The sequence below is a fragment of the Hemitrygon akajei genome, chromosome 8 (genome assembly GCF_048418815.1).
Source record: "Hemitrygon akajei chromosome 8, sHemAka1.3, whole genome shotgun sequence".
NCBI classification, from domain to species: domain Eukaryota; kingdom Metazoa; phylum Chordata; class Chondrichthyes; order Myliobatiformes; family Dasyatidae; genus Hemitrygon; species Hemitrygon akajei.
The window spans coordinates 34,816,832-34,828,912 of record NC_133131.1 but is presented as its reverse complement, the minus strand read 5'-3'; the positions used below and the strand labels follow the sequence as shown (position 1 = coordinate 34,828,912).

General features: G+C 42.0%; 1 protein-coding gene across 2 annotated transcripts in view; it reads left to right on the top strand.

The window, feature by feature from the left end:
• Nucleotides 1–12,081, top strand: part of LOC140731786 (syntaxin-1A) — a 301,889-nt gene that overhangs the window by 33,852 nt on the left and 255,956 nt on the right. The gene's annotated exons all lie outside the window — the stretch shown is intronic.

Sequence of the window (12,081 nt, the reverse complement as noted above, 5' to 3'; positions counted from 1 at the left end):
TGGGGGGGGAAGGGAGATATCTAAAAAAAAAAAATAAAAAAAAATTTACAGAAGAGGACACTCCTATTGATGTTTTCTCCCTAATGCATATTGAAAGCCAAAGGGAAATAACTCTGAATAGCAAAATGGCTGGAACGTGCAGCAGAAATCCCAGTTTCCTGATTTATTTATTTTTATTATTATTACTCTCTTTCCACACCAGCACCCCCCCCCCTTGCCCTTCCAGCTTAAGATGGTGCTGGTAAAGCACAGCGATAGCCTCCTGGTAACAAACAGAACCATAAATTATTGTATTAATCGCACTTTCTCTCCATACGATCACTGCTATCAGTTGCTTTTAACTTCCCTTTCGGAGTTGAGCCTTTGAACCACTTGTAAGAACTGGATTTTTTGCGCTGTGAACTGAAGTCTTAAGGGTCGAGGGTGGTTGTAATGCGTGTGTACCGGCCGAATCAAGGCGGCAGGGCTTGGGCCTAATAGCAGGGAATGAGTCGATGTTTGGCCATTACTGGAGCGGAGTTGGAGGTGATTTGATGCCGCAGAACTAAGCGGAGGTGAGGCGGCTGGACCTGGGCCGGAGAGTGAGGAATGACCCAAGGTTTCATCAATTCAAGTGCTGAGCCCGCCTGAATAGGTCGGGGTGTCAGGGCCAGAGGTGAGGGATGGCCAATGTTCAGCTCACTATTCCCTAAGGTTTACTTGTCTCTGTACTGAATCGAGGCCGTGGCCTGCAACTAATGGGCTCCCGAATTGGCTGTAGTGATGTCTGGCTTCCTGGCTGTGGACTCACTTTTGTGAATTTCAGTTCTGAATGTTATTTGTTTGCTTTTATTGATTAAATGGTCTTTTCCCCCCTGCACATTGGGTGTTTGGACTTTTTTTTTAATGGATTCTATTGGGCTTCTTTGTTTTGTGGCTGCCTGTAAGGGGAGACGTATCAAGGTTTTGTATAGTGTACATACTGTGGTAATAAATATTCTTGGACTTAGGGGTCGCATTATGTGGGGATTAAGTTGTTGTACTATCCAAGCTGAAGTGTTGGAGTTACATGCCAGTCATCTAAGGTGTGGTCACAATGAAAGTATTGGCTTAAAGCTTTGTCTGGTGGCCTGGGAAGGATCAGCTGTTAAGGGGTGCCAACGTGTCCAGAAGATGCCAAGCGCAGTGCCTCTCCATTCCTGGGAATGACCTGCATTGTGGTGGCAGAGCATTCATGTGCATTTTGCCAAACTGTTTTTGGGCACAAATTTCTTGGTGGTAGTGGATGCAGCTGCAAAGTGGCCAGAAGTGTTCCCAGAAGCCTCCATTACAGCCTCGCGTAGTGTTGATGTGCTGAGAAGTCTCTTCTCAAGGTCTGGTGTTCCAGAACACTTAGTGACAATGGGCCACAGTTTGCTGCTGAACAGTTTTTGGTGATTCCTGAAAATGTATGGCATAAGGCACATTGTATCTGCCCCGTACCACCCAGCTGCATATGGCCTGCTGGAAAAGTTCGTCAATGGTCTAAAGAACACACTGCAAGAAACATCAGCTGAACGCACTACACTGAAGTAGAAGCTTGCCAATTTCCTCCTTGCATATTGCAGTGCAGCACCCTCCACAACCAGCAAATCACCAGCTCTGTTGTTCCTGAGTCATCCCTCGTGCTCACGGCTGAATCTCCTCAAACACCCAGGAGTATGCGGGCCAAACAGCTTGAGACAAAGCAAGGCCTCAAACGAGGAGGTTTGATGTTCCGTATGAGCGGTCCTGGTGATCAAAAGTGGGAACTTGGAAAGATTAAGGACATGGAAAATAGAAATTTACAGCACATTACAGGCTCTTCAGCCCACAATGTCGTGACGACAATGAACCTACTCTAGAAACTGCCTGGAATTTCCCTACCGCATAGCCCTCTATTTTTCTAAGCTCCGTGTACCTATCTAGGAGTCTCTTAAAAGAGAACAGAACTGGACCGCGGTCCTACACAGTAGAGATTGCGTGTGTTGTCAGCTGGAGATGACGCGTCAATCAGTTGAGGAGAGCAGAGTCAATTGTTAGAGAAGAAGGGTGTCCATATCTGTCAGAGCCACACCCTGCACTCCCCAAGTCAATTCCTACAACCACTCTGGAAGAGGTTCCAGAGTCTGAGATTGTTTCACAGCCGCAAGTCTCTCTTGCAAAGTAGTGACTGCCCCCCCCCCACCCAGAAAAGGCTTTATTCCACAAGAATTAGAAATTCTCAGATTTATTGCGTCTTTTTTTGATGAAGAAAAACCGGCATGGATTAGAATAGAATTAGATAAGATAGGAGAAAATACACCAGAAGATTTTATATATAAATGGGAATCCAAATGGATACGGGAAAAAAAAGAATCTCCTATATTAAGACATTTGATTGATTTATGGAATAAGGTAAATATGGATGATGAGATAAAGAAATCTTTATTAGCAAAAAGGACTTTAATTCAAAATAGGCTTATTCCTTTTACAATGGATAATAAACTTTTACATAATTGGTTTCAAAAGGGGATTAAATATATAGGTGACTGTTTTGAAGGAGGTATATTGATGTTGTTTGATCAATTAAAAAATAAATATAAAATATCAAATAACGCTCTTTTCTGTTATTTTCAATTAAAAGCTTATTTACGAGAAAAGCTGGGACAAACAATGTTGATGCCAAAACCTAGTGAAATAGAAATATTAATTCAGAAAGGAAAAATTAGAAAATTTACATCTTGTATGTATAATTTGATTCAAAAGCAGACAATTAAATTAGGAATTCATAAATCAAGACAAAAATGGGAATCTGATCTGAATGTTAAAATTGATGGAAAAAATTGGTCAAGATTATGTTCTGATAGTATGAGAAATACAATAAATGTTTGACTTAGATTAATACAATATAATTTTTTACGTCAATTATATATAACACCACAGAAAATAAATAGATTAAATTCAAATATGTCTGACCAATGTTTTCGATGTAAACAAGAAATTGGTACTTTTTTACATTCTACTTGGTCTTGTTCTAAAATTCAACCATTTTGGATTAATTTAAGATTTTTATTGGAACAAATTATTGGAGTACAACTTCCACATAGTCCATTGCTATGTTTATTAGGAGACATTGAAAGGACAATAACGAAATTTAAATTGAATAAGTATCTGAAAAAAATTATAAAAATTGCTTTGGCAGTAGCCAAAAAAGTTATTGCAGTTACTTGGAAATCTGATTTAAATTTAACTATGGATTGTTGGAATAATGAAATACATAGTTGTATTCCATTTGAAAAAATTACACATAATTTAAGAAATGAATATGAGATATTTTTGAAAATTTGGTCACCATACTTATGAAAGATAGGATTAGATACATAGGTCATTTGAAGATAAAATTATAGTAATTGGGGAAAGTGAAAATAAATATCAGAATCATTTTGAACTCCATGGAACATGTGGGGATCCTCCGATATCCAGGCAATCTTTCTTCTCTTTTCTTTTTTTTTCTTTTTCTTTAGATAAGGGTTAAGGGGGGAGGGTTAAGGGGAGGGGGAGGGTTAATATCACTTTTCTTACTATTTTATTATTACATTTATTCTTGTAATTTCTAAAATTCAATAAATAAATAATATTAAAAAAGAAAAGAAAAAGAAAAAAAAGGAATTAGAAATTCTCCACAACAATTGAATCTTTTGGCCTGAATGGCACAATTTAAAATTTATTCTGCTGTGGATGTCTATATAGTAGCTGTATTATATACTATACTGTATATGATGCATTCTATATTGAGGGAGTTTATTGTTAAGCAGGGAGGTGTGTTGTGTATTTAATATTTCAGTAATATTTGAATAACATTGTAAATATTTGATTAAGAATTCTTTGTTTACATAATTCATTGAGTTAAATGTACAAAGTACATGAATGTCGTGTCATACCGCCACCATGACTTTTGTGTGTGTCTCACAAAACAAAACTAAGCACATGCATCTGTTTCTGTTTGTTGTTCAATTAGTTTTATGTTTTGGAGTTACCAAACATAATACTCACTCTATCCTTTGCCCTGATTAATCAAAAACCTATCAACTTCCGCTTTAAATATGCTCACTGACTTAGCCTCCGTGCAGGCCGTGGCAGTGAATGCCACAGATTTGCCATCCTCCGGCTACAGAAATTCCTCCTCGTCTCCGTCCTAAATGGAAGTCCCTCTATTCCTACACAGTGAAGATTGCATCTGATGTCATCTGGAGACGACACTTTGATCAGTTGAGAGCAAAGTCAATTGCTCAAGAGGAAAGGTGGCTAGAGATATTAGAACCAATTCCTGCAGTCCCAGAGTCAACTACAACCATCATGGAGGAGGCCCCAGAACCTTAGATTGTTTCACAGCCACAAGGCTCACCTGCAGAGTGTAAACTCCACCCCCCCACCCAACCTTGTCAGGAAATATATTACCCCACAAGAAAAGAAAGTCTCCATAGCAATTAAATCCTTAGACTTAATTTAGACAATTTAAAATTGACTCTGTTGTTGTCTACATCATAGAGTATTATATAGTATACTGTGTATTGTTACGTACCCATAGGTATCTTGTACTTGTCACGTGACAGTGGTGTTGAAGCTATGTTGGACCTAAGGTAATAGTCTTGTGATGGTGGAGTGATGTCATTTTCCCGCCAGTAGAGGTCATGTGACAGGTTTTTCAACCGGGTATAAAAGGAGGACCCCTCCCTGTGAGGAGGGGCAGTTCGTGGCTGGATTTGCCATTTTGACTTCATGCTACTGCATGATCCAATATTATGACGCGGTTCTGTTGAAAGGCAGAGTTTTATTTAATGCCTAAAGTTTAATAGGTCATTGCCAGCAGTTTCTTTATAATACTGCCAGTTGAGAATCAGTGGAGAGTGAAAATCGGAGATCGGGAGCTAAAAGATCGAGGAAAGTCGATTTTGATGGTGAAACAGGTTTGACCTTGTTTGATCCTCATTCGGAAGGAATTTGTTGGCTGTGCCCATGTTAGCCCCTGCAATAATAGCAGAAAGGGTTGGGTGCACAGTTTCGTCAAGGAAAGATCAGAGCCTTTAAGCCGTTTCATTTTCATCTTCGTAAATTCTCCGGGAAAAGTATAGTTCGACTGGGAACCACAACAACACGACGTGAAAGAGAATTTAAATCGTCTATATTAAAAAAAAGTCTCTCCTTTAATGGACTGTAAGCATTTTGAACTTTTGCAGTACTACTTGGAAGAACTGTCTTTGCAACATCGCTTTAAGAACTGTTTTAGCTTTATCCCTTTAGGAACTGTTCAAGCTGCCGCACAGCAGCTGAATTCCGGTTGCGTTAGTCGTTCGTTTACTTTTGGGGTTTGTTTTCCAGTGTTTAATAAATGGTTTATTCGTTATAAAAAAAAAACCCCTGCCTCACTTATCTATTCATCGTTGCTGAATCCGTAATCCATAACAGTATATAGAAGGACTAGAGACAATGCATTACATATTTGAGTCGGGATGCATTCTAAATTGAGTTGAGTTTATAGCTAAGCAAGGAGAAGTGTAGTGATTCAGTCGTACTTGAGTAATTTTGTAAATATATTGTGTAAGCATTCTTTGCTTTTATAATTGGGTTGTATGTAAAAGTACTTGAATACCATAAGTCATTACACCACCACATCATATGTGAGTGCCTCACTTAAGAAATAAAGGAAAGAAAGCTAAACAGTCTAATACCGCCCCCCCCCCCACCCCCGGCTCCTGTGACATTGTTTTTCTTTTGATTAGTGTCTAGAGTTACAAAACACAAGATGCTTTAAAATTCCAAATTCCGTTTTGCATTGGTATTTTAAATTGGACATCTGTTAGTATGGGGCAGAACTGAAGAAGCCAAAAGAGCAGCATTAATCTCTGCCTGCTGAAATGTGACTGTCTCAAGCTCCTGTAATTGTATTTGTTATCAATCACCATGCACATAATTCCCATTAATGTATTGGGCATTCGCTTTCATCAATAACTATATCGATTTAAGTTAGCAAATATGTATAAAAGTAAATCTTGGTCTTTTTCTATTTGCACCAATGTTGATAGATTTCATTTAGTGCCTTTTCTGATTACTTTTATCAGTACATATCAGTTTAACCAGTTGAACTGTGGATTTTGTGTATGTCTGTTAGTAGTTGATTGAAGTGAATTAATAATGTATCCAGAGATCCAGGGAGCATCTATACGCAATATGATTGTTTGAAGAATACGTGTGGGCATGAGCATGCACAACAGGGATTATAAATGTGGTTATTGAACAATCTGCTATGTTCTTTATTGGACTGGCCTTTTCAACAGCTGCATTGCAATTGATCTTGCACCTTCAGATACAGGTTCCCGCAGTAGTTAACTTGCTTCTGCTCCAGATTAATAACAGGTTGGTCTTAAATAGGAATGACTGATGACAATTGAATGGATGATTCAATTAAACCCTGACCGCTATCAAGTGCTTGTGCTCTTATTGGTTACTTACCGCAGGACCGTGTGATGCAGAGACCAAGGGCTATGAGTTTGTCACTTCCACTGTGAGGGCTTCAAGTTTTATTGGTTGTGAGAGCAACATTTGCCTTCCTGAAGTTCCTGACATGAACTTTCATATAACCCTTGCAATAATTTCAGCAAAATCTTCTTTGCGGATCTGTTAAGCTGTGTCCATAGTCTATATTAGTGGTTGCCAATTCGTCAATGGTGATCAACTGGTTGATCTTTGAGTCTTCCCAGTAGACCCCGAAATTAAATAAATAAATAGATATATATTAAAGACTTTATAACTAAATACAATAAACATACATTCTCTCTCTCTCTCTCTCTCTCTCTCCCCCCTCTCTCCCCTCTCCCCCTCTCCCCTCTCCCCCTCACCCCCTCTCCCCCTCTCCCTCTCCTCCCCTCTCCCCCTCTCCCCCTCCACCTCTCCCCCTCCTCCCCCCTCTCCCCCTCTCCCCTCTCCCCCTCTCCCCCTCTCCCCCCTCTCCCCCTCTCCCCCTCTCCCCCTCTCCCCCTCTCCTCCCCCCGGTTGTGGGGTTTTAGTTCCGTTCTTTCTGCCCAGTGTGCGTGCGTGTAGCTTCCCCGCACTACACAGTGTAATTCACTGGTCCCCAACCACCGGGCCGCGAGGCAGTCAGCTGCACCTTTCCTCATTCCCTGTCAGCCCACTGTTGAACTTGAACACACGAGAGGTCATCAATCAGCTAAATACCCTCCCGCCAGGGATCACTGGTTGGCCTCGGGTAACCGGCCAGCGAGAAGTGCCGCTGCTACTGGCCTGGAGTGCGGACAGATGGGCACGGCCCTCTAAACATGTTTAGCACACTGAATGTTCGTGGGGAACCAGTGCTAAAATATTTGCAGACGACCTAATTCAGGCTCAGGGTTTCGTAAGTAACAGAGCAGCTATCTCGCTGCGATCTACCGAAACAAACTTCTGTTGCCAATAGATCCTACAAAAGGGGGGCGGGCCCGCTCCCTGTCACACTCCTCGCTCAGTCGGTTGCTCCCGGACTTGCCCCACTGCGACTTCTGCGGCCCCAGCACGGGAACAGCTGCACCTGGCCAAGGTGTCTGGCAGCAGGCGGGTGGGAGGCTGGAGTTTGGGCCCGGAGGCTGTCTAATGAGGCAATGAAGCCCTCAAAACTGCTTTGGTACCTTAAGTCCAAGCACACTGCACTTAGAGACAAACCTGTAGAGTTTTTTCAGTGGGAAAAAACGTGAGCAGCACAGGACAGAAGCTAAGTGCCGAAAGCCACGAAAACTACATTGCGGAATAGACTGGACATAAGGAACCTGCTTCGAGTATCGCTGTATTCTCGTCGTGGTTAAAACCCACCCCCCCCCCCCCCCCCCCAACGCCGTCAGCCAGTCTGCAAGAATATTGTCAATATTAAATCGGTCTGCAGGGCAAAAAAGGGTGGTGTCCATACATTATTTCTACTTCCGGGTTGCAGGGTTTTACTTCCAGTCTTTTCTGCCCCGGTGCACATCCGTGTAACTAATCGATCTGGGGTCAATCTTGCCTTTCACTAAGGCTGATGTAGGGGATCTTGGGCTTAAAAAGGTTGGTGACCACTAGTCTATAGGCAGCAAATACTAGAGAAGGGATACAGCAGCAATACAGGATTTGGGGTTGAGGACTGATACCCTTCCTAAAGGTAATTCACCCCAAATAATACCTGGGAGTAAAACGTTTAAGTATTGAAAATCAGAATTCAGTAATTCTGCTAATTGGTTTTCTGAAAATAATGCTTTTCAGCAAAATATGCTGCTAGTTGGTTATAGGAATTAATGTGAATTAATTTGTGAAATGTGTTATCATAGGCTGAGATGGGGATTTGCAATTTTTCCCAGACTGGAAAGGAGATGAATGTTGATCTGGGCCAGGAGACAGAGCTGGTGTAACTACCTGGGATGTAAGGAACAGATGGTCCAAGGCACTGTAAATGCCTCTTAGGCAGTCTCTCAGATGACTGATTTCCACTGCTGTTCCCATTTGACTGATGAAGCCAAAGAGAGACCAACAGACTCTATCAGATTTTGGGAAAGGATAGTCTGGGGGATCACTTGTGATCTGGCGTACTTATTCTACCTTTTTCCCAGGATTTCTGTGGTGCCTCTGAAGCACAGCTCTGCTGAATACTTTTTTCTAAGTGATTGTGGGCCAGGGATTCCCTGGAATCGGTGAGGATATTGCAATTTTTTCGAAGAGGCACTGTGGACGTTCATTAAATTTTCCTCTGTCAAGCTGCTCTCTTCCCATTATGTGACTGAGAACAGTGTCTGCTTTGGGAGTCTAATATAGGAAATGTATACACTGTGGTCTGCCCAATAAAGCTGAATGCAATTAGAAACCCAAAATGAGCTGCTGGAAGAACATGGTGGGTCAGATGGCCTCTGAAGGGAAGTGAATGGTCGAAATTTCAAGTGGAGTTCCTTCAACTGGATTGAAAGTAAAGGGAAGATGGCTGGTGAAGGTCTAGGAGTAGGGCAAGACCTGTGAGGTGGATCCAGGTGAGTAGAGTTGATTGACAGGAATCAGGGTGAAGATAATGAGGGATGACTGGAGACAACAAATGTTTGCAGATTATGGAATCTGATTAAAAAAAGGTGAAGAGGAGCCAAGTTAAGGAGGTAAGGTTAGGCAGGTGGGGAATTGGACCCCATGGGAGGAGTCTGAGTGATTTGCAGATGGAAAAGCTGGGAGATGGGAGCTGGGGCGTAATTTGGAGAGAAGTAAGTGTGTGTGTGTGAGAGAGAGTGAGAGAGAGATGGGATCTAGGTAAATCAGGAGAGAGGAAGCAAAAAGTGGTGGGGTGGTGGTGGGGAATCAAGTTACCTGAAACAAGAGAGTTCAGCGCTCATGCCATTGAGTTGTTGCCAACCCAGGCAGAATATGAGATGCTATTCGTCTTGTTTATGTTCAGTCTCATCCAAGCAATGGAGACACCTGAGGGCGGATAGGTCCGTGTGGAAATGGAAAAGGAAATTAAGATGGCTTGCACTTGGAAACTCTAGATGGTCATTGAATACAGAGTGCAGCTGCATGGCAGACCAGTTGCCTAGTCTGTGCTTGGTCTACCAGTGTCAAGAAAGCCACATCATGAGCACCAGAAACAATAGACAAGATTGGAAGAGGTGTACATGAACCTCTGCTTCAATAGAAGTTTCCTGGGTGGTAGTGAAGGAGGAGGTGCAAGGACAGGTTTTGCATCCCTTCCAGTTTTAAGTGATTGTGCTTTTGGAAGGAGAGGAATGAGAGAACCAGCAGTCATGAAGAGTGTGGTCATTGTGGAAGAAAGGGCTGGGGAGGAGAAGGTGGTACTGGACATTAGCTCAGAGCTGGCAGAAATGTCAAAGAATGATGTGCTGGTAGGGCAAATGTCAAAGACCAAGGGAACTCTATGTCTATCCTGTCTGGGAGGAGGTATGGTGAGAGCAGAAGTGAGAGAAATGGAGGCAATGTGGGGGAGGGAGGTGGAGGTATGTTTCCTGCAAAAGAACATTGGAAATGTGCTGAAGTGAAAGGGCTTGTCTCCAGACCAGATGTAACAGAGATAAAAAAAAAACTAGAGAGGGTGCAGGCATCATTGCAAGAGATGGAAGAGATGTAGTATAGCCTAGGTAGTTGTGGAATTCAGTGGGTTTGTAGTAAGTGTCAGTGGATCATTTTCCTCCTGAGATAGAGGCAAACATCAGGAAAGGGAAGAGCTGTTGAAAATAGTGTCAGGTGAATGTGAGGGCAAGATAGAGGTTAGTGGAAATTTATGAAAACAGTGAGTTCTGCACAGATGCAACCACCAATATAGTGGAGAAGGAGTTGAGAAGTAGTGTTTTACAACAAAAACATGCATAGGCAGGGCCTGCTTGAGCGCCTGTGGCTATGCACTTGATGTGCATAAAGTAAAGGGAATGGAAAGATGAGTTGTTCAGAGTAAACTCGAGTTCCACCAGACAGAGAAGTGTATTAGTAGAGGGAATTAATTGTATTTATGTTCAGAAAAGAAATGGACTACCCTGACATTTCCTGATAGGGGGAAAGGAAGTGTATAGAAACTGGATGACCATGGTAACCTGAGGCAGTGGGGGCCAGTGGTTTGGAAGTTGTTAAAGGATGGAGAACATACAAGGTGTCCTAGATGTAGGGGAGAAGAGACTAGACTGGGGGATGGGGGACAAAATAAATTGAGTGGGGCAAGAGCAAGTAGGAATGGGCCCATAAAGTCTGTCTGTTTGTGAATCTTGGGTAAGAGATACTGTAGTTCCCCATTCTAGTTCAGCTCATTTCTATCAGCTTGGAGGTTGTGAGAGGCAATATCCCGAAGAGTTAACTGTGACAGTCTTGCAAATGGTGGCCTTATGATTGTTGGCGGGGATGTGGTTCAGTGATGGGTATGAGGGGATGTCCAAGAGTTTCCATCTTGTTCTGTGCAAGATGATGGTAATTAGGGCCTCAATGTTGGCAGTATTGGAAATAGCCTTTATAGAAGGACTTATTCATTTGCAGCACAGTTAATCCATTTTAACTTGAACATAATGCAATGTCTCCAGTAGTGTACTTGTGCACTTGCATAACTAGAGTCAGATTCCTCTACCCAACAGGATATGATTCCTACTGGACTGCAGTTGTGGATTGTCGGTACAGAGTCCATACATCAGCTGCTTTCATGACCTCTCCCTTTAGCAATAGTCAAGGTGTTCTCTCTTTGGGTCAATAACTCCTGATTAGCATCCTAATTTTATCTGTTGACTCAGCTGAATTCTGTCAGGAGCATATTTCTTCACATCTTTCCTCTAAGCTTCATGGTTGTGGTGACATTCAGAGTCCTCGAGCATTTCATCATTATCAAGCTCACCTGCCTATTTGTATGGCACAGATGAACAATTTTTGTGGTCAAAACTGCCACTGCAGTATACTAGGAAACTCACTGTACATAGGCATCTGAAGCTTATAGAGAGAACTTCATTCAATCTCTGCTTTATTTTGCTTATAACATCAAATAAAGTTGTCAGTGTTACCCTGTCCCTTCCTAGTAATTAACCTTTCATTATAATAACTGCACTTTGTTATATTCCTGTTGTCTTTGTAATCTAATGACATGTAGAAGAATCACTGTCATACATCAGCCTCTGTGTATGCCCATGTTGAACCTTTGACCAAAAACCTTAGCAATAGATCTGTTGGAGTTCCTTCTTGCTGGTTTGTCCTTCAGGACTGAGTATGACTTCAACTCCCGCTCTGAAAATCTGGCAGTCCAGGAGCATGGTTTTTATTTGCACAGTTTGTTGTCTTTTCCACTCTGGCTAAATGGCCAAGTTGGTGCAGTCTTTCATTGACTCTGTTATGGTTATTATTCTGTGGATTTATTGAGTATGCCCATAAGATAATGAATCTTGGGGGTTGTATCTGGTGACATATGTACTTTGCTTATAAATTTACCTTGAACTTTGAAATTCTGAGTTGACTGATAAGGCAAATGAGATACATGCGAACTCTGCTGTGGAGGTTAGAATTTGGGGTGCAGGAGGCACATGATAGATCAGGTAGGTGGACAGTCCCTTTCATTATCCATGCTGG